At 40.9% G+C, this 19,651-nt stretch overlaps 1 pseudogene across 1 annotated transcript; it reads left to right on the top strand.

Moving 5' to 3' along the window:
* The first annotated feature begins 13,910 nt into the window (after positions 1–13,910).
* On the top strand, positions 13,911–14,872 carry LOC307051353 (olfactory receptor 7G1-like; annotated as a pseudogene). Its single transcript has one exon. The product of its transcript is annotated as an olfactory receptor 7G1-like (transcript).
* The last annotated feature ends 4,779 nt before the right edge of the window (positions 14,873–19,651 follow it).

Genomic DNA, 19,651 nt, shown 5'->3' with positions numbered 1-19,651 from the left:
AGGGCCTCTCACTGTTGTGGCCTCTCCTGTTGTGGAGCACAGGCTCTGGATGCGCAGGCTCAGTGGCCATGGCTCACGGGCCCAGCCACTCCACGGCATGTGGGATCTTCCTGGACCGGGGCACAAACCCATGTCCCCTGCATCGGCAGGCGGACTCTCAACCACTGCGCCACCAGGGAAGCCCACACACAGCCTTTTAGATCCCCAGGAACTTGTTGGGAGCTTCTCAAAGTTCCCTGTGGTTTGTCTAGTTCTTGTTTTCCTTTCAAATTCCCAGCCAGCCTTCTGTTTTCCCCAAGTGAAATCAGAGCCTTAAGCATATGGGGGTGTTACTAGCTGGTTGCCATTGTTTGGCTAACGCCTTGGGGGTAAGGGCTTTTTTTATCTGCTAAGCTGAGCTCTGAGTAAAAACAAATAGCCACACCTCCCTGAGTGTAGAGATTTTCTAGGGAGCTGCAATTTTATTCTATTTATTTTATTTTTTATTTATTTATTTTTTTTTGCGGTATGTGGGCCTCTCACTGTTGTGGCCTCTCCCGTTGATCCGGACGCACAGGCTCAGTGGCCATGGCTCACGGGCACAGCTGCTCCGCAGCATGTGGGATCCTCCCAGACTGGGGCACGAACCCGTGTCCCCTGCATTGGCAGGCAGACTCTCAACCACTGCACCACCAGGGAAGCCCGGAGCTGCAATTTTAGGAAAAAAAAATATTGACTGTGTTCTGGGGATGGTTCTTTTTTTTTTTTTAATGTTCAACTCTTTTATTTATTTATATTTATTTTTGGCTGTATTGGGTCTTCGTTTCTGTGTGAGGGCTTCTAGTTGCGGCAAGCGGGGGCCACTTTTCATCGCCGTGCGCGGACCTCTCACTATCACGGGCTCTCTTGTTGCTGAGCACAGGCTCCAGATGCTCAGGCTCAGTAGTTGTGGCACACGGGCTTAGTTTCTCTGCAGCATGTGGGATCTTCCCAGACCAGGGCTCGAACCCATGTCCCCTGCATTGGCAGGCAGATTCTCAACCACTGCGCCACCAGGGAAGCCGGGATGGTTCTTTTAACAGAGCTCCCAAAGAGGTCAGACCTCTCTGTTGACTGCAGCGCTACTGGTTTTGGCCTTTTTTTCTTCTTTTTTTTGACTGCACCATGCGGCTTATAAGATATTAGTTCCCTGACCAGGGATCAAACCCAGGCCTTCGGCACTGAGAGCACAGAGTCTTAACCACTGGACCACCGGGGAATTCCCAAGGGATGGGAATATTCTTAAATTAAAATGTCACAGATCCTGTTCTCTTACCAAGGTTCAGTAATTTCTCTTGGAAAGACAATTTTCCATTTATGGAAAGTTGATCTCTGAAATGCTTTACTTTTGCTTTCTCTGTTAGAATTTTGTCATTTTGCTGCTTATAAAGTCACAACTGCCTATCTTCAGAACCTCAAAGAACAAGTTGTTGTCACAGTTTGATGGTAGTTTTTGTTGTATACTGCATGGTCCTCTCATATGTATCTTTCCCCATAATAGGACATCAACTCAGCAAGCCGCCTCTCATCACCCAGATGGAGCAAGGAGACGAAATAGAGGTAGTAGAGAGAAGAATTCACCAAGACACCTGTTCAGGTGAGCACCAGGCATATATGAATGTCTTACCTACAAGATCTGTTCCCTGTGCTAAACATCCCACTATTTTATACTCTAGGAACTTGAGGTTATGTTTCCCATTTGTTTCAGATTGGGTTGGGGCATTACCTGCTTTTTGTCAGCATATTGTCACCATGTCTTTTCCAAAACTTTTTCCCACTTTGTTCAGATGAGCTGATTCTCTTTAAAACCAAACAACAACAGCAAAAACAAGGTATTTTGGAGAAATATACGCTCAATGGTGAGAAGGTAAGAGTCACATGGGATAATTTCTTGTCCTCACATTAGAAGTCCAGAATTCTATAAGATAGAAAAGGACTAGAGGGTAATATGAGTGATATCACACTTATTTCCCCAATAGAAAGCAGATTCTCTAAGTATTCATTGGAAGGAAACTCATAACTTAGTTCCAAAAATGGTTACAGAGAATCCCCAAAGTAAATATTTGCATAATGGAATTAGTTATTAGATGTTTAAGATACTCACTCTAAGGCAATTTTATCTTAAATCTGTTGAAGAGACTCCAGTGAAGCCATCTGGTAGAGCAATCAGCTTATTCAAGCTGATAAACTCAGTCAGAAACTGCATATTCACTAAGAAAATGTGAAACTCTCATGCTAATAAAGTGCTCATTAGATGTATCAGAATTTATGGCGGGGGGAGATTGTCAGTCATGAACATGATAAATCCTGTGATTGTAACTCATATTTTAATCAATAGGAACAAACTCTTGGAGGCAATCCCATTCAATGCAGTGAAATTGTTGAAGCCTTGAGTGTGAAATCTAACATTACTCAGAATAAAATTTACCCTAGCAAGAAACCCCATCGGTACCTTGACTCTGCAAAAGCCCTTAGAGATTCTTCACATCTTAAGCCACCTGAGGGAATTCCTCCTCGGGAAAGATCTTACGAATGTAACAAGGACGAGAATGCCTTCCTCAGGAGTTCTGACGTAGCTGGGCACAAGAGACAACATACAGAAGAGACATCCCATGAATGCAGTGACTTGGGGAAAGTCGTAAATTCAATCTCACACCTTAAGAAGGATGAAAAAACTCACTCTAGAGAGAAACCTTTTGAGTGTAATCAGTGTGGTAAAGTATTACGGAGCCATTCATCCATTAAGTTGCACATGAGAACCCACACTGGAGAAAAACCGTTTAAGTGTGATCAATGTGGGAAAGCCTACAGCTCAAGCTCTTACCTTACGCGTCACAAGAGAATTCATACTGGGGAGAAGCCCTATGAGTGCCGTGACTGTGGAAAAACCTTCCGAGATAGCTCACTTCTCAGACAACATTCAGGGACTCATTCAGGAGAAAAACCCTACAAATGTGATCAATGCACCAAAACCTTCAGTAGAAGCTATAGGCTTGCCATACACCAGATAACACATACTGGAGAGAAACCCTATACATGCAATGACTGTGGGAAAACCTTCAGTATTCTCCCATATTTTAAAAGACATAAGAGAATCCACACTGGAGAGAAATCCATTGAATGTAGCCATTGTGGTAAAGCCCTGAGTAGTAAGCCATCTCTTAAGATACACCTGCGGATACATACTGGAGAGAAACCTTGCAAGTGTGATCAATGTGGGAAAGCTTTTAGGCTGAGCTCCAACCTTACCACGCACAGGAAAATTCATACTGGAGAGAAACCCTGTAAGTGCAATGACTGTGGGAGAGCTTTCAGGGATCGTTCATGTCTTAAAGAACATGTGAGAATTCACACTGGAGAAAAACCCTTTACATGTAATGAATGTGGAAAAGACTTCAGAGTGAAATCTTTCCTTGTTTTACACAAGAAAATTCACATGAAAGTGATACATGAATGTAAGGAATGTGGGAAAACCTTCCGTGGTCTCTTATCTCATAGGAGGCACATGAAAATCCATACCAGGGACAAGAAACCTTTTAAGTGCAGTGAGTGTGGAAAAGCTTTTAGCAGGCATGTGTCCCTTACAGTACACATGAGAACTCACACTGGAGAGAAACCCTACGAGTGTAATCAATGTGGAAAATCCTTTAGTGTAAAGTGTAATCTCATTGTGCACAGAAGAATACATACTAAAGAAAAACCCTATAAATGCAATGTCTGTGGGCAAGGTTTCAGTAAATCCTTACCCCTTCGGCGTCATGAGAGAACTCATGCTCAATAAACCCCCTTTTAATGATATCCATGTAAAGTAGCTTTCAGTGAACTCTCAATCTTTAAGGCATACAACCAAATGCTAAGTGAAAAGAACTGGTTGTAAAGAATGTGAGAAAGCCTCTAAGTAATGCATATATGGAAGAAACCTAAGTTATGCAATGACTGTGAGAAATTCTTTATTCATTCTTTATCCCTTAGAAGATATGTGGTAATGCTGAAGGGAAAATGTTTTAATATCTTCAAGACTTGTTACTTGAGAAAAATAAACACCTAATGTTTTAAGCCACCATGTTTTCCATGTGTTTGTTCCTTTGTTTTGTGTGTGTGGTGGTGGTAGGGAGGTTTTCCGTTTTTCTTTTTTCACTCCTAATTGACTAGTCACTAATCAATAGAGTCCACAGATGGTCAGTTTTTTTAAAAGTTTTATATATGGTAACAAAAGTGAAAAATTATTTGGTACAGGGATGTATGTTTAATAGATGTTTACCTTTTGGATAAAGCTCCTAAGTTGTGCTTACAAATCATCTGTGTACCTGTATATTTCATGTGTCCTAACCTGCCATTGCCTGCACAAGATCTATAATGAACCTTCCCATGAAGATTGCAGATGGTGAAATTCTTCTTGGAATTCTGAACTTTTTCCAATGCATTTTGTTTACATTTAACACGTACAAGAATGTACAATTGCATGAATTTTTACAAGGTAGAACACTTCTGTATTAACTACTGTACACTCTGGTTAAGATATAGAATATTATAGGCACCTGAGAATCATTCTTTAATGCTCTTTCCATTACTAATCACTCTGATTCCTACCACCAGAATGTAGGTACTCTATAGAATCATGTCTTTTTAATTTTTTAAGTCAAACTATAGTTGATTTACAATGTTGTGTTCGTTTCTGGTGTACAGTAAAGTGATTCAGTTATATATATACATATTCTTTTTCATATTCTTTTCCATTATGGTTTATTATAGGATATTGAATATAGTTCCCTGTGCTATACAGTAGGACGTAGGACTTTGTTGTTTATCTATTTTATATATAGTAGTCTGTATCTGCTAATCCCAAACTCCTAATTTATCCCTTCCTCACCCCTTTTCCCTGTGGTAACCATGAGTTTGTTTTCTATGTCTGTGAGTCCGTTTGTTACCTAAATAAGTTCATTTGTGTCTTTTTTTTTTTTTTTTTTTTGGCCACGCTGCGAGGCTTGCAGAATCTTAGTTCCCTGACCAGGAATCGAACCTGGGCCCTGGCAGTGAGCGCTGAGTCCTAACCACTGGACTGCCAGGGAATTCCCTGGAGTCATGTATTTTAAAAACAACTTTATTGAGATATAATTCACATACCACAAAAGTTCACCCATTTGAAGTGTAAAATTCAATGATTTTTATTGTATTTAAGGTTATGTGCACTCTGTGCCTGATACCGTATGTTATCATTTGTGCCTGGCTTCTTCTGCTCAACATTACATTTTCGAGATTGATTTTTGCTGTTGCATTTAGCAGGAGTTTATTTTCATTGTTGCATAGTTTTCTATAGAATGAATATGCACACTTTATCATTCAACTGTTTTGAACATTTTATCTGTTTATAGCTGGGATATTTTACCTATGGCTCTGCCACAAACATTATTGTACATGTTTTTTGATTCACAGTTGTACATGATTTTGTTGGGTATGTATTTAGGAGTGCAATATCTATGGTCATATTTATTCAAAACTACCAAACAATTTTCCAAAGTAGTTGCACCAATTTACATTCCCAGTCTTGCCAATATTTCACATTGTCTTTTCAGTTTGGCCATTTTGATGAGTATGGAGTGCCATATTTTGATTTTTAAAATTTTATATTGAACTACTTTTACACTTAGTGAAAAGTTGCAGTAATAGTGAGTTGCTGTATATCCCTCAGGGTTTCTCAGTATTAATGCAATCAGTTTATCAGTCACTTCCTTTATGATTAGTGCTTTTTTGTGCTTTTAAGATTGTTGGTTTATGTCTATTTTTCAGGCAACCTCGAAAAGCCTGCCCAAGTAACTAGTAAATTGGTTTCCTTGCTACCTCTTTCCTACAGTAGTACTAACTTCATTCATGTAGGTACTTTAATTAAGAAAGGAGAAAAGCTTCTTAAGTGACTGTGTGACAATGATCCCGTGATACATTCCCTGCATCCGTGAGTCTCTGTCCCTATGGGGACTTAAACCACTCTTCCCTAGTCCTTTAGTGATCATCTCTGGCTCAGAGAAGGCTGGGACTTGGTCTTAGGAGGAGGCCATCAGGTCCCTTAAGGTTAGACCCGAGAATCCAAGAATGCAATACCCTGGATGTGAGAGGAAATGTGGGAAGAAAATGACACATACCTGTCTGTCCTCTCAGGGTCAGGAAGTCAGCCATGCAGGAACTCTCCCTTCTAGCATCTGTGCTCCTTAAGGATATGAGCTGCCTGGGGGAAGTAATGACAGTACACATTTGGCTAATGAGGAGCTTTGGAAACTGAGCCCCCAGGGCCATAGAGACTGCATATAGTCTATCTGTGACCACTCTACTCAACAGCCCTACTCAGGTCAGGAAAGAGCATACTGGAGTCTCCTTCTGAGATGATCCCTCTTGCCCAGCATCCAGTTGCCTTACTTGGTCCATCTGCCCTTCGTGGGGACAGATTTACCATCCCCATCCTTCAATATCCAGAGGAAAGGTGAATGAGTACATTGATGGCTCCAAGGTAATCTGAAGTGCCCAATAAATGCAGGGAGAAATTGAACAGTTTATTTTTTTAACCAGCCTATCTGGAGGACATCCAAGAGGTAAGATACAGTTCAGTGGAATTACAAGTGAGATGACAAGTTTTTGACATTCTTGATATATTTACTTTTCCACATTCATCCTATTTGCAATCAGCTTTCATCATTTCTGGCTCCTATTCTGTCTTCTAAATCCAAGGGACTCCTTCCCCAGCTGAGTATGAATTAGCCCCTTCAGAAATCTGGCAGATGTTTTTACAATTCTCTGGTTTTCCTCATTTATTTGGTAGTGAGTGGGGCTGGAGTGACGTGAGTTTGGCTTCTCAATTTTCCCAGTCCTCATTCCAGATTTTATCCTTAGAGAACTCAATCAAGTCTTGTCCTTATTTCTTACTTCTGAGGACTCTGGGACAGGATGTTGAGTCTACTGTTCAGTCTTTCTTTGAAAACCCCCAAACAAGACATTACAAAATACTTTAAACCATGAGAACTGCACAGCGAGCAGTAAAATAAACAGCCATGCAACTACCTTCCAGAATTAATGCCCAGCTTTTGCCATATTAGCTTCAGCCACCTTTAAAAAATTGTGACGAAGGCAGACATCATTACAGAGCATGCTAGGTGCTCAGAAGAAAACCTCCAGGACAGAAGTCCAGAGCCATGAGCTTACAGAGTAAGCAGGGTCTCAGTGCAGTCACAGGAAAACTTACATGTGTGCTGGAGCACATGGGCATGTGAACCTCCCTTTTCAACTGTAAGTTGTATGAAATGTAGGTATAGGTCAAGTATTTTTATTTTGGCTGCGTTGGGTCTTTTTTTGCTGCACGTGGGCTTTCTCTAGTTGCGGCATGCGGGGGCTACTCTTTGTTGCAGTGCTCAGGCTTCTCATTGTGGTGGCTTCTCTTGCTGCGGAGCACGGCCTCTAGGCACACGGGCTTCAGTAGCTGCGGGGTGCAGGCTCACTAGTTGTGCACGGGCTTATTTGCTCCCGTGGCATGTGGGATCTTCCCGGACCAGGGCTCGAACCCCTGTCCCCTGCATTGGCAGGCGGATTCTTAACCACTGCACCACCAGGGAAGTCCCTGTAGCTTACTCTTGGCATTTTCTTTCTTTTTTAAAAATTGAGATATAATTGACATAGAACATTGTATTAGTTTTAGGTGTACAATATAATGATTTGATATATGTATCTATTGCAAGATGATGGGCAAAGAACAGCTTTCATGTCAAAGTTAAGGGAGATATGAGGCTGCTGGGTTCATTTCAGAAGGACTGCAGAGGCAAGCTGAGAAGATTTTCACTGGCCAAAGATAGGGCAATTTGAGAATTAATATAAATAATAACTGCAGTAATTTGAAATATATCAAATGCATTTAAAATCCAGGAGTTCATGATGACATAACGTTCATCGTTGGATAATGCTGAAAACCAATTATTTAAAAAAGTGATGAGGGGCTTCCCTGGTGGTGCAGTGGTTGGGAGTCCGCCTGCCGATGCAGGGGACACGGGTTCGTACCCCAGTCCGGGAAGATCCCACATGCCGCGGAGCGGCTGGGCCCGTGAGCCATGGCCGCTGAGCCTGCGCGTCCGGAGCCTGTGCTCCGCAACGGGAGGGGCCACAACAGTAAGAGGCCCGCGTACCGCAAAAAAAAGATGGACACAGGAATCAAGAAGTATTCTTTCTTATAAGAAATCTATTTTTTACAAAATATGTATTTAGTTATTTGGCTACGCCAGGTCTTAGTTGCAGCACGAGGAATCTTCATTGCCAGTGCGGGATCTTTAGCTGTGGCATGTGGGATCTAGTTTCCTGACCAGGGATTGAACCTGGGCATCCTGTGTTGGGAGAGTGGAGTCTTAGCCACTAGACCACCAGGGAACTCCCAGAAATCCACCTATTTAATTCGGGAAATTTCCTCGTTATGGAAGTATTTCAGCCAATAACTGAAAAAAGAATTAAAATGCCTGCATTTTGTAACTCCTGGCGAATTAATAGATCCAGGCAATAATTATTACAAGAAGACAAATAGGCAATATGTTCTTCCTCATGAATATATTTAAGGATGCTTGCCAAAAATTGAACCTAAATTTAATCAAGATTCTAGACTAGAAGTAGGCACATTTTTTTCAGTAAAGAGCTAAATAGTAAATGTTTTAGGTTGTGTGGGCTATACGGTCTCTGTCACAAGTATTCTCAACTCACATTGTAGTGGGGAAGCTGCCATAGACCATAAATAAACGAATGGCTGTGTTTCAGTAAACCTTTATTTACTGAAATAAGCAGGAGGCAGAATTTTGTCCACAGACTGCACTTTCCCAAACTGTATTCTAGAATACAGTCTTAATAATTTTATTCTGGAGTTATTTGCTTGGAGGCATCTTAAGGGAGAAGACAACATTCCATGACTATTTTCCTGTGAGTACATACCCCTACTTGACAAAGAATAGATGGACTATAAAAGCTCAGGACAGGGGGTGGTGTGGGGCGAAGTTTTGTGGGAATGTAAAGCAAGAAAAGGAGAGGAAAGAAGAGGGGAGAGAAGGAAGCAGGAGAAAAGACCTGTAACTGATTGGTTTCAAAATATGGACAAGATTAAGGAAGTTTCTCTGAAGTTTTGTTTTCTTGTCACCATCTTTCTAACAGACCCATTGACAACATGAAACCATGAAACCTCTCTGATACTGCAGAATTCCTCCTTCTGGGACTGACAGGGGATCCAGAACTGCAGCCCCTCCTATTCTGCCTGTTCCTGTCCACATACGTGGTCACTGTGCTTGGTAACATGCTCATCATCCTGGCCAGTATCTATAACTCCCACCTCCACACTCCCATGTACTTCTTCCTCTCTAATCTGTCTTTCACTGACATCTGTTTCACCACCACCACAATCCCAAAGATGCTAGTGAACATCCAGACACAGAGCAAATCCACCAGTTACACAGGATTCCTCACCCAAATCTGCTTTGTCCTGACTTTTGCTGGACTGAAAAATGGAATTCTGGTCATGATGGCCTATGATCGATTTGTGGCCATCTGTCACCCACTGAGGTACAATGTCATCATGAACCCCAAGCTCTGCAGGCTGCTGGTTCTGATCTCCTTCTTTGTTAGTGTTCTGGATGCTCTGCTCCACACTTTGATGGCACTGCGGCTGTCCTTTTGCACAGAACTAAAAATTCCCCACTTTTTCTGTGAACTAGCTCATATTCTCAAGCTTGCCTGTTCTGATATCCTCTCATCAATAATATCCTCGTGTATTTAGTGACCAGCCTGTTGGGCGTTGTTCCTCTCTCTGGGATAATTTTCTCTTATCCTCGAATTGGCTCCTCTGTCCTGAAAATCCCGTCAGCTGGTGGAAAGGATAAGGCATTTTCCATCTGTGGGTCACACTTAATAGCTGTTTCCTTGTTTTACGGGTCAGGTTTTGGAGTGTACTTTAGTTCTGCAGCCACTCACTCCTCCAGGAAGGGTGCAGTAGTATCAGTGATGTACACTGTGGTCACCCCTATGGTGAACCCCTTTATCTGTAGTCTGAGGAACAAGGCTATGATGGGGGCTTTGAGGAAACTCATCTCTAGAATATCATCTGTCATTGATTTCCAGTTGCTTTAGGCTTACACTGCTGGAATATAACACAGAGAAATAAATTAAGGAGAGGTCCAGCAAGTCTGACCACCAAGACCAGATATCAGATGGTTAAGGGTGAGAATTTCTTTTTTTTTTTTTTTTGCGGTACGCGGGCCTCTCACTGTTGTGGCCTCTCCCGTTGTGGAGCACAGGCTCCGGACGCACAGGCTCAGCGGCCGTGGCTCACAGGCCCAGCTGCTCCGCGGCATGTGGGATCTTCCTGGACTGGGGCACGAACCCATGTCCGCTGCATCGGCAGGCGGACTCTCAACCACTGCGCCACCAGGGAAGCCCGAGAATTTGTTTTTAATTAAAGAAATTTTTTTGGTGTTTCTTTTTTATTTTATTTTTATATTTCTGGGGGTGTGTGTGTGAGAATTTTGGAATCAGACCACCTGGATTTGAATCCTACCTCTGCTAAACAGTAGCTATGCGACCTTTGACAGTTTACTTGAACCCTCTAAGCTCAGTTTCCTCATCTACAAAATTGGCATAATTATATTTACAATTTTGGAAGATTTGAGACACTTCGATTCTCTCAGTGAGAATACATGCATGCTTTCAGCAATAATAAGGCAAAAGTCTCGACTCTCATAGGGAAATGATAAATGATCACTTTATCATCTTTTCTAACAATGACTTCAGAGGTCAGATAGGTCTAGGCACAGAAACACAGGGCTGCGTTTCATTCTGCCTAAGCCTTCTTCCTAAGGCTGTTCCCATGATGGTCATCAATGCCTATAGCTGTGCAGGGACGTTACAGACACAATAACCAGAAACAGAAAACTGGCTGCCTCTCCTTAGGTCTCTTTGCAATGCAGAATCTTTCCAAGGAGACACCCAAAAGACATTGTTTTTATTATCAGCCTGATTTGGGACATATGTCCTGTATTAGTTTCCTATTGTCATTGTGACACATCACCACAAGCTTAGTATCCTAAAACAACACAAATGTATTCTCTTGCAGTCCTGGAAGTCAGAAGCCTGAAATCAGCTACATTGAGCTAAAGTCAAAGTGTTGGGCTCCTTTTGAAAGCTCTAAGAAAAGAATGAAATGCGGAGTTACTGTTTTTTGTTTGTTTGTTTGTTTTTGGTCGTGCACATCATGGCTTGTGGGATTTTAGTTCTGTGACCAGCGATTGAACCCAGGCCAAGGCAGTGAAAGCGCTGAGTCCTAATCACTGGACTGCCAGGGTATTCCCCGGAGTTATTGTTGAATGAGTAAAGAATTTCCGTTCAGGGTGATGAAAAGGTTCAGGAAATGGATAATGGTGGTGGTCCCACAACATTGTGAGTGTTCTTAGTGCCATGGAATTGAACACTTTAAATGGCTGAAATGATAAATTTTATATCTATTTCACCACAATTTTAAAAACTCAAAAAAAGGCAATTGAAACTGATAAATAACATCGTTCTCTCTCGACAAAAACAAACAAAAATCATTCCAATGTTAAGCAAAAGTCAAAGTGATTAAATATTTTGGAAGACAATATACAAAGATATTTTTATGACCTCAGAGGAGTTGAGCACCTGAGAGACTAATACAATCCAAAGGGTGAAGACTGAGGAAGTTAAGCACTTTAAAAACAAGCCACTAATAAAAAAGTTAACACAGAAAAAAAAAAGCCACTAAAACAGTTTTCAAGAATGAAAATTCAGAATTGTTCTTTCAATGTAATGAAGAAAAAAGCAGGGCAGGGGCTTCCCTGGTGGCGCAGTGGTTGAGAGTCTGCCTGCCGATGCAGGGGACGTGGGTTCGTGCCCCGGTCCGGGAAGATCCCACATGCCGCAGAGCAGCTGGGCCCGTGAGCCATGGCCACTGAGCCTGCGCGTCCGGAGCCTGTGCTCCGCAAGGGGAGAGGCCACAACAGTGAGAGACCCGCGTACCGCAAAAAAAAAAAAAAAAGCAGGGCAAATAAACTTCCAATGAAATATCTCCACATGTGACCTTATTCACTCCATCAATATCAATATGCTTTGATTACTCAGTACAGAAATAAACAACTTTTAATATATTCCAGCACTCTCAAAAATCAATCCTTCTCACCCTCTCCCCTGTAGCCACCCGTCTACTTTCTGCCCTTATGAAGTTGCCTATTCTACGTACCTTATAACTGGAATCATACAATATTTGTCCTTTTTTGTCTGGCTTATTTCACAGAGCATAATGTTTTTAGGGTTTATACATGTTGTAATGTGTCAGAATTTCATTCCTTCTTATATGGCTGAAATGAATGAATGAATGAATAAATAAATAAATGACTTCATAACCTACAGTTATAACCAGGCTTCCTGATATCATTGATTGCATAGATATGCCATTGGTTGTATCTAAAAAAAGAATACTAGAGTCCAATTGGAGAAGAATGGTGTGTCCACATTTGCATTGTATGTGAAATACATGTGAACAGAAAGAGGTGGAGCAGTGAATGATGAACACCTGGCTTCATAGCATCAGGGACTCAACCACCCTGAATTTTTCCATTATATCTTCTTGGCCTTTAAGGATTTGCACTGCACTTGCATCAGAATGATGATGAAATTGTTTGGCTAATGAGGAGCTTTGGATATTGGTCCTCCAGAGGTACAGAGTCTACAAATTGTGAAAACCGCACTCAACAGCACTTCCCCGGTAAAGAAACAGCACACCTGTACCTCCTCCTGGAGATAAGCCCTCTTGCCCAGGAGCCTGGAGCTTCACTCAGTCCCTCTCCTCTTATAGAACTGTAGTCTCCATCACTGAACATCTAGCAGAGATGCATCACTGCATCTCTAGGAAAGATTCCATCATTGCACAGTGAAGTCATCCAGGTAGCAAAATGTCCCTTTGTTAATGTTTGGAAATCAGGGCAGGTGTTTTACTACAAGTTTATCCAGGGGAAACTGTGGAAAGGACATGCATAAAATGATTAGAACCAAGGCATTCATTTGCCTCATGCCTGTCTCCTATCTTGACATGTTCCCTCGTACCTTTCCTGAAATCCCCAAAGAGCTCTCATTCTGTCAGTCTCCTACTCTCTCTCCACAATGTCAAAGACTATTTTCTTTCTCAGCAGGAATATGCTCATTTACAAACATGGGGATTGTTTTCAACTTTGCGGGCATTTAAATTCCTTTTTGTAGTGGTTTCGGGGAGGAGGCCTGGGCAGTTTTACTGTATCTTCCAGTTCTCTTGTTTTTTTTTTGTTGTTTGTTTTGTTTTTTGTGGTACGCAGGCCTCTCACTGTTGTGACCTCTCCCGTTGCGGAGCACAGGCTCTGGATGCGCAGGCTCAGCAACCATGGCTCACGGGCCTAGCCACTCCGCGGCATGTGGGATCTTCCTGGACCGGGACACGAACCCATGTCCCCTGCATCGGCAGGTGGACTGTCAACCACTGCGCCACCAGGGAAGCCCCAGTTCTCTGTTTTTAACAGCTCTGTGTTATCTCTGTTGCCAGGCTGTGAGTTCTTTGAGAAAGGAGGTGGCAATCCAGTTAGACTCATCAGCCTGCCTACCTGTTTCTCCTAATAAAGTTACCAAATGTTATAAATAATCAGAACAGCATAGTGTAATTTTTAAAATGACCATTCCTAGATCCTTTCAAGAATTAACAAATGTTGACACACTGCTTTATTAACTTCAGGTCTTTTTTCCAAATAACAAAATAACAAGCATATGGAAAGCATCCCTCCATTCCATTACTTCCCTTCCCAACTGGTGTTTGCCTCTGGTGATACTCCTGCTGCTGGACTAGGGACCACATCTTTTCCATCAGATTTATCAACAATATGGAACCCAGAAACCAAACAGATGTTTCAGAATTTCTTCTCGTGAGACTGACAGAGGATCCAAAACTGAAGACCACTTTCTTCAGACTGTTCCTGTCTGTGTACCTGATCACTGTCCTGGGAAACTTTCTCATCATCTAGGTTGTCATCTCTGACTCCCAACTCCACACTCCCATGTACTTCTTTCTCTCCAATCTGTCCTTGACTGACATCTGTTTCAGCACCACCACAATCCCAAAGATCCTGGAGAACATCCAAGCACAGAATCAGAGCATCACTTACACAGGCTGCCTTACACAGATCTTCTTTGTCCTGGTGTTTGCTAGTTTGGAAAATTGTCTTCTGTAGTAATGGCCTATGATCGCTATGTGGCCATTTGTCATCCACTGAGGTACACGCTCATCATGAACTCCCACCTCTGTGGTCTGCTAATACTACTCCCCCTGTTCATTCTTATTGTGGATGCCCTGCTTCACAGTCTGATGCTGTTGCAGCTGACCTTCTGCACAGATCTGGAAATCCTCCTCTTCTTCTGTGAAGTTGTTCAGGTCATCAAGCTTGCATGTTCTGATACCCTTATCAATAATATCCTGATATATTTGGCAACTAGCATATTTGGTGGTATTCCTGTGTGTGGAGTCATTTTCTCTTATACTCAAATAGCGTCCTCTGTTTTGAGAATGCCATCAGTGGGTAGAAAGTATAAAGCTTTTTCCACCTGTGGCTCTCACCTCTCAGTTGTGTCCTTATTCTTTGGGACAGGTTTTGGAGTGTACATTAGTTCTGCTCTTACTAACTCTTCCAGAAATACTGCAGTGCTTTCAATGATGTACATTGTTGTCCCTCAAATGATGACCCCCTTCATCTATAGCCTGAGGAACAGGAACATGAAAGGAGCCTTGAGGAAACTCATCATTAGGACTCCTTCTCTTCCGTGATTGTGTCTTCTGTTTTGTACTGGCATTACTAGAATGAATCAAAGTGACAAAAATGCTGAGTGAAAAATCTGAAAATCAGAAAATCTGGCTCGTACCACCAACTTATTCTAAAACGACTAGATAATATAATGGGTATGTGAATTTTAACTTGAGGTTGAAACCTAACTTGCTGTTTTTACTGTTCAGTGATGTTTCAAAATAAGTTCCATTCCCTAATCTTGGTTTCCTTAGTGCATCCCTTAAGAAGTTGATAGAGGCAAGTGTTATACTGTTAATGTTGGAACATCAGAAGAAAAGTGAAAATTGTTGGATATGTCAGGGAGAGGATCAAAATAAGTCTGTGGCCATAAGAGCCTTGATTCTGCCTGATCTCATGGTTGGGGCCATGTGAATTGCACCCCAGGGTCTACTGTGAGATATGGGGAGAGCTGTTCTTGCAAATTCCAATTCGGTAATTCCTGACACCCATCATGGATAAACTGTATCTTTGCATGGCAACATCAACATCCACTACACTCAATTTTATGATCCCTGAATTTGCTATATATTTTTATCTCAGTGGTTTGAGATGACTGCAAGACATTTCATCTTGATCAGTGAGGAAGCTTTCATTTTTACTAAGATAAAGTAACCCTGATGATGATATGCCAAAACAATGTTATCTTCCATTACAAAGACTTCAGAAGTGGGAAATGTAGAACAAAATTCATTTACTCCTCCATGTGGTATCTTTATCCTGGGCGCTGGTTCCCCTCATGGACCCAGATGGCAGCAACAGATGGAGTCATCCAAAATATATACACTTCACTCTCTTCACCATGAATAGGATCATATGCCCCATCTGAATTTCATCCTCGGTGTGGAGAAAATGTTTACTATGAGAGCCTAAGACTAACTATATGCACTGCAATTCTTGCTGGGAAGTCCTCCCCCTTAAACATTACAAACACCTCAGACAGTGTCTGACATCTAGTAAGTACTCAATAAAATTAACTAGTATCACTGTGTTCCATACCTTGCCTATAATCATAACTTGTGATTACAAGTCTCACATTTTTTTTACCACTTGCTTCAGTAATTAAATTAGTTTTCTTTTGTGTTGTATTTATCAGCTTCTTTTTCTGATCTGTGTAATACAATAAAATATGCAGTCAGGGAAAAGATACATAATCTTCTCCTGGTCTCTTATTTGCTTTGAAACTTTCTTATTGGCTTATTCTTACAAATAAAAATTTTTACTTTTGTCCTGAGTTATCTTATATTGCTATGATTCTTATTCATCTCTGGGGAAGTCCACAAAGAGAAACACCATTGAATAAAATTAATTGTATCATTGATGTCTTAGAAGATTGTCTGCACTTCTAGGGCTCTCATGAAAGACTTTTTAAAGTGTCTTTATAAGGAAAGTTATTCTTTGGAGGACTACGTTACTGTGAGAAAGAGATATTTAATGTAAGACAAAAAAAGGAAATTTAGCAATATTAGGTAAATCACATTTCTCATATTCACAAAAATGTAAAGTCATCAGTCAGAATGATCTCTGTGGGTATCAAGGTGACATTCCCAAAGGAGAATCAAAGGAGTTGCTGGAGAGCCTTCTGGTTGTCATTGGAGCTTAGTAGTGGTTGCTTTATTTTCAGTACCACAACTAGGAAACAGCTCCTGCCTGGGAATTCTGATACCATCTAGTGGAGAGCTTCCTCCGTTGATGTTTACAGATTTTAATCGCATGAGGCCTTTGCACATAGGACAGGTTTCCAAACCTCACCCAAGAACTACTGACTTTGAATCTCTATGGAGACATGTGAGAAATGAACATTTTTAATAAGTACTATGGGAGATTCTGATGACCTATGAAGTCAAGATGCATGACTTCAATATTAAAAGAATATGGGAGAATTTATTTATAATTAGAAATATGGAAGGGTCTTTCCTCAATTTTACTTGTTAAAGTATCATATACAAAGTAGTGCTTAAACTCTATGTGTAGTTCTGCAAGAGTAACCTAATAAGAACACATGTATTTATCCAGGGGTTAAAAATAGAGCAATGCCATCACCGTAGAACCCATCTAACAGGTCTCCCACTCATATCACTCTGTCCCTTCAAGTGGCAAATGTTCTCCTGAATTGTGTACTTATCAGTTCTTTGAAGTTCTTCTTTTAGTTTTACTTCTATGAAATTTCCAGTACTTGATCATATTTGCCCTGTGAAACAGGAAATATGATTAAATGCCATTGACTTATCACTCATGTATGTATTCCTGTTCGATTTTTACATTTGCCTCTTTCCTAGCCTGTTAGAGGATTAATCTTAAAGTATGAATTTTGTTTCCTGGCTGTTCTTTTCTTTACTGTACTTTCGAGGTTCAATCACATTGTTGGTTGTAGCAGAAACGAACTCATTTCCAATACTCTGGACTTTTATGTTACACGTGGTACCTTTTCAAAATATGTGTTCTTTGTAACACTGATGGAAATTTTGTTCCTTTGTAATTAGTTTTCTGGTGTCATGAATAAATCTTTTTGAATAGTCTCTTATATGTGTCTGGTGTAAATGAGAGCGTTCTGTAATTGGGATGGAAATATTGGGTATAAGAGAGTACTGATTCTTCTTTGGGTAGTTCCAAAAAGATTTCCTTTGAAAAAATTTATACATACATTGGAAAGTACTGGAGATCCATATCACCACCAACACATTTCCAAGAATACTGACAGTCTAATGGGTGTAAAAATGATTTCATTAATTGACGTGTGTCTCATTATTAAATGGTTGATAGTATTTTTAGATATTTATTTTCCTCTCTGTTAAATTTCAGTTTGTGGTATTTCTACTGAGTTGCTTACAGTTTTCTTTAGTTCTTTTTTATTTTAATTTTTATTTTATATTGGAGTATAGTTGATTTACAATGTTGTGTTAATTTCAGGTGCACAGCAAGGTGATTCAGTTATACATATACATTGATATAACCATTCTTTTTCAGATTCTTTTCCCATGTAGGTTACTACAGAATAATTTTTTAACATCTTTATTGGAGTATAATTGCTTTACAGTGGTGTGTTAGTCTCTGCTGTACCACAAAGTGAATCAGCTATACGTATACATATATCCCCATATCCCCTCCCTCTTGCGTCTCCCTCCCACCCTCTCTATCCCACCCCTCTAAGTGGTCACAAAGCACCGAGCCGATCTCTCTGTGCTATGTGGCTGCTTCCCACTGGCTATCTATTTCACATTTGGTAGTGTATATATGTCCATGCCATTCTCTCACTTCGTCCCATATTACCCTTCCCCCTCACTGTGTCCTCAAGTGCATTCTCTACGTCTGCATCTTTATTCCTGTCCTGCCCCTAGGTTCTTCAGAACTATTTTATTTTTTTAGATTCCATATATATGTTTTAGCATACGGCTTTTTTTTTTTTTTTTTTTTTTTGCAGTACGCGGGCCTCTCACTGTTGTGGTCTCTCCCGTCGCAGAGCACAGGCTCCGGATGCGCAAGCTCAGCAGCCATGGCTCACGGGCCCAGCTGCTCCGCGGCACGTGGGATCTTCCCGGACCGGGGCACGAATCCGTGTCCCCTGCATTGGCAGGCGGACTCTCAACCACTGCGCCACCAGGGAAGCCCTGTTTCTAGATTTTTTGATGATGGCCATTCTGACCGGTGTGAGATGATATCTCATTGTAGTTTTGATTTGCATTTTTCTAATGATTAGTGATGTTGAGCATCCTTTCATGTGTTTGTTGGCAATCTGTATATCTTCTATGGAGAAATGTCTGTTTAGTTCCTCTGCCCATTTTTGGATTGGGTTGTTTGTTTTTTTTAATTGAGCTGCATGAGCTGATGTATACTTTGTAGATTAATCCTTTGTCAGTTGCTTCGTTTGCAAATATTTTCTCCCATTCTGAGGGTTGTCTTTTCATCTTGTTAATGGTTTGCTTTGCTGTGCAAAAGCTTTTAAGTTTCATTAGGTCCCATTTGTTTAGTTTTGTTTTTATTTCCCTTTTTCTAGGAGGTGGGTGAAAAAGGATCTTGCTGTGATTTAGGTCATAGAGGGTTCAGCCTATGTTTTCCTCAAAGAGCTTTATAGTGTCTGGCCTTACGTTTAGGTCTTTAATCCATTTTGAGTTTATTTTTGTGTATGGTGTAAGGGAGTGTTCTAATTTCATTCTTTTCCATATAGCTGTCCAGTTTTCCCAGAACCACTTATTGAAGAGGCTGTCTTTTCTCCATTGTATATTCTTACCTCCTTTATCAAAGATAAGGTGGCCATAGGTGCATGGGTTTATCTCTGGGCTTTCTATCCTGTTCCATTGATCTATATTTCAGTTTTTGTGCCAGGGCCATACTGTCTTGATTACTGTAGTTTGTAGTATAGTCTGAAGTCTGGGAGCCTGATTCCTCCAGCTCCATTTTTCTTTCTCAAGATTGCTTTGGCTATTCGGGGTCTTTTGTGTTTCCATACAAATTGTGAATTTTTTTGTTCTAATTCTGTGAAAAATACCATTGGTAGTTTGATAGGGATTTCACTGAATCTGTAGATTGCTTTGGGTAGTATAGTCATTTTCACAATGTTGATTATTCGAATCCAAGAACATGGTATATCTCTCCATCTGTTTGTATCACGTTTAATTTCTTTCATCAGTGTCTTATAGTTTCCTGCACACAGGTGTTTTGTCTCCTTAGGTAGGTTTATTCCTAGGTATTTTATTGTTTTTGTTGCAGTGGTAAACTGGAGTGTTTTCTTAATTTCTCTTTCAGATTTTTCATCATTAGTGTAT

Source organism: Hyperoodon ampullatus (assembly GCF_949752795.1).
Source record: "Hyperoodon ampullatus genome assembly, chromosome: 4".
NCBI lineage: Eukaryota > Metazoa > Chordata > Mammalia > Artiodactyla > Ziphiidae > Hyperoodon > Hyperoodon ampullatus.
The sequence above is the reverse complement of the archived record's forward strand: the minus strand, read 5'-3'. Positions and strand labels throughout refer to the sequence as shown.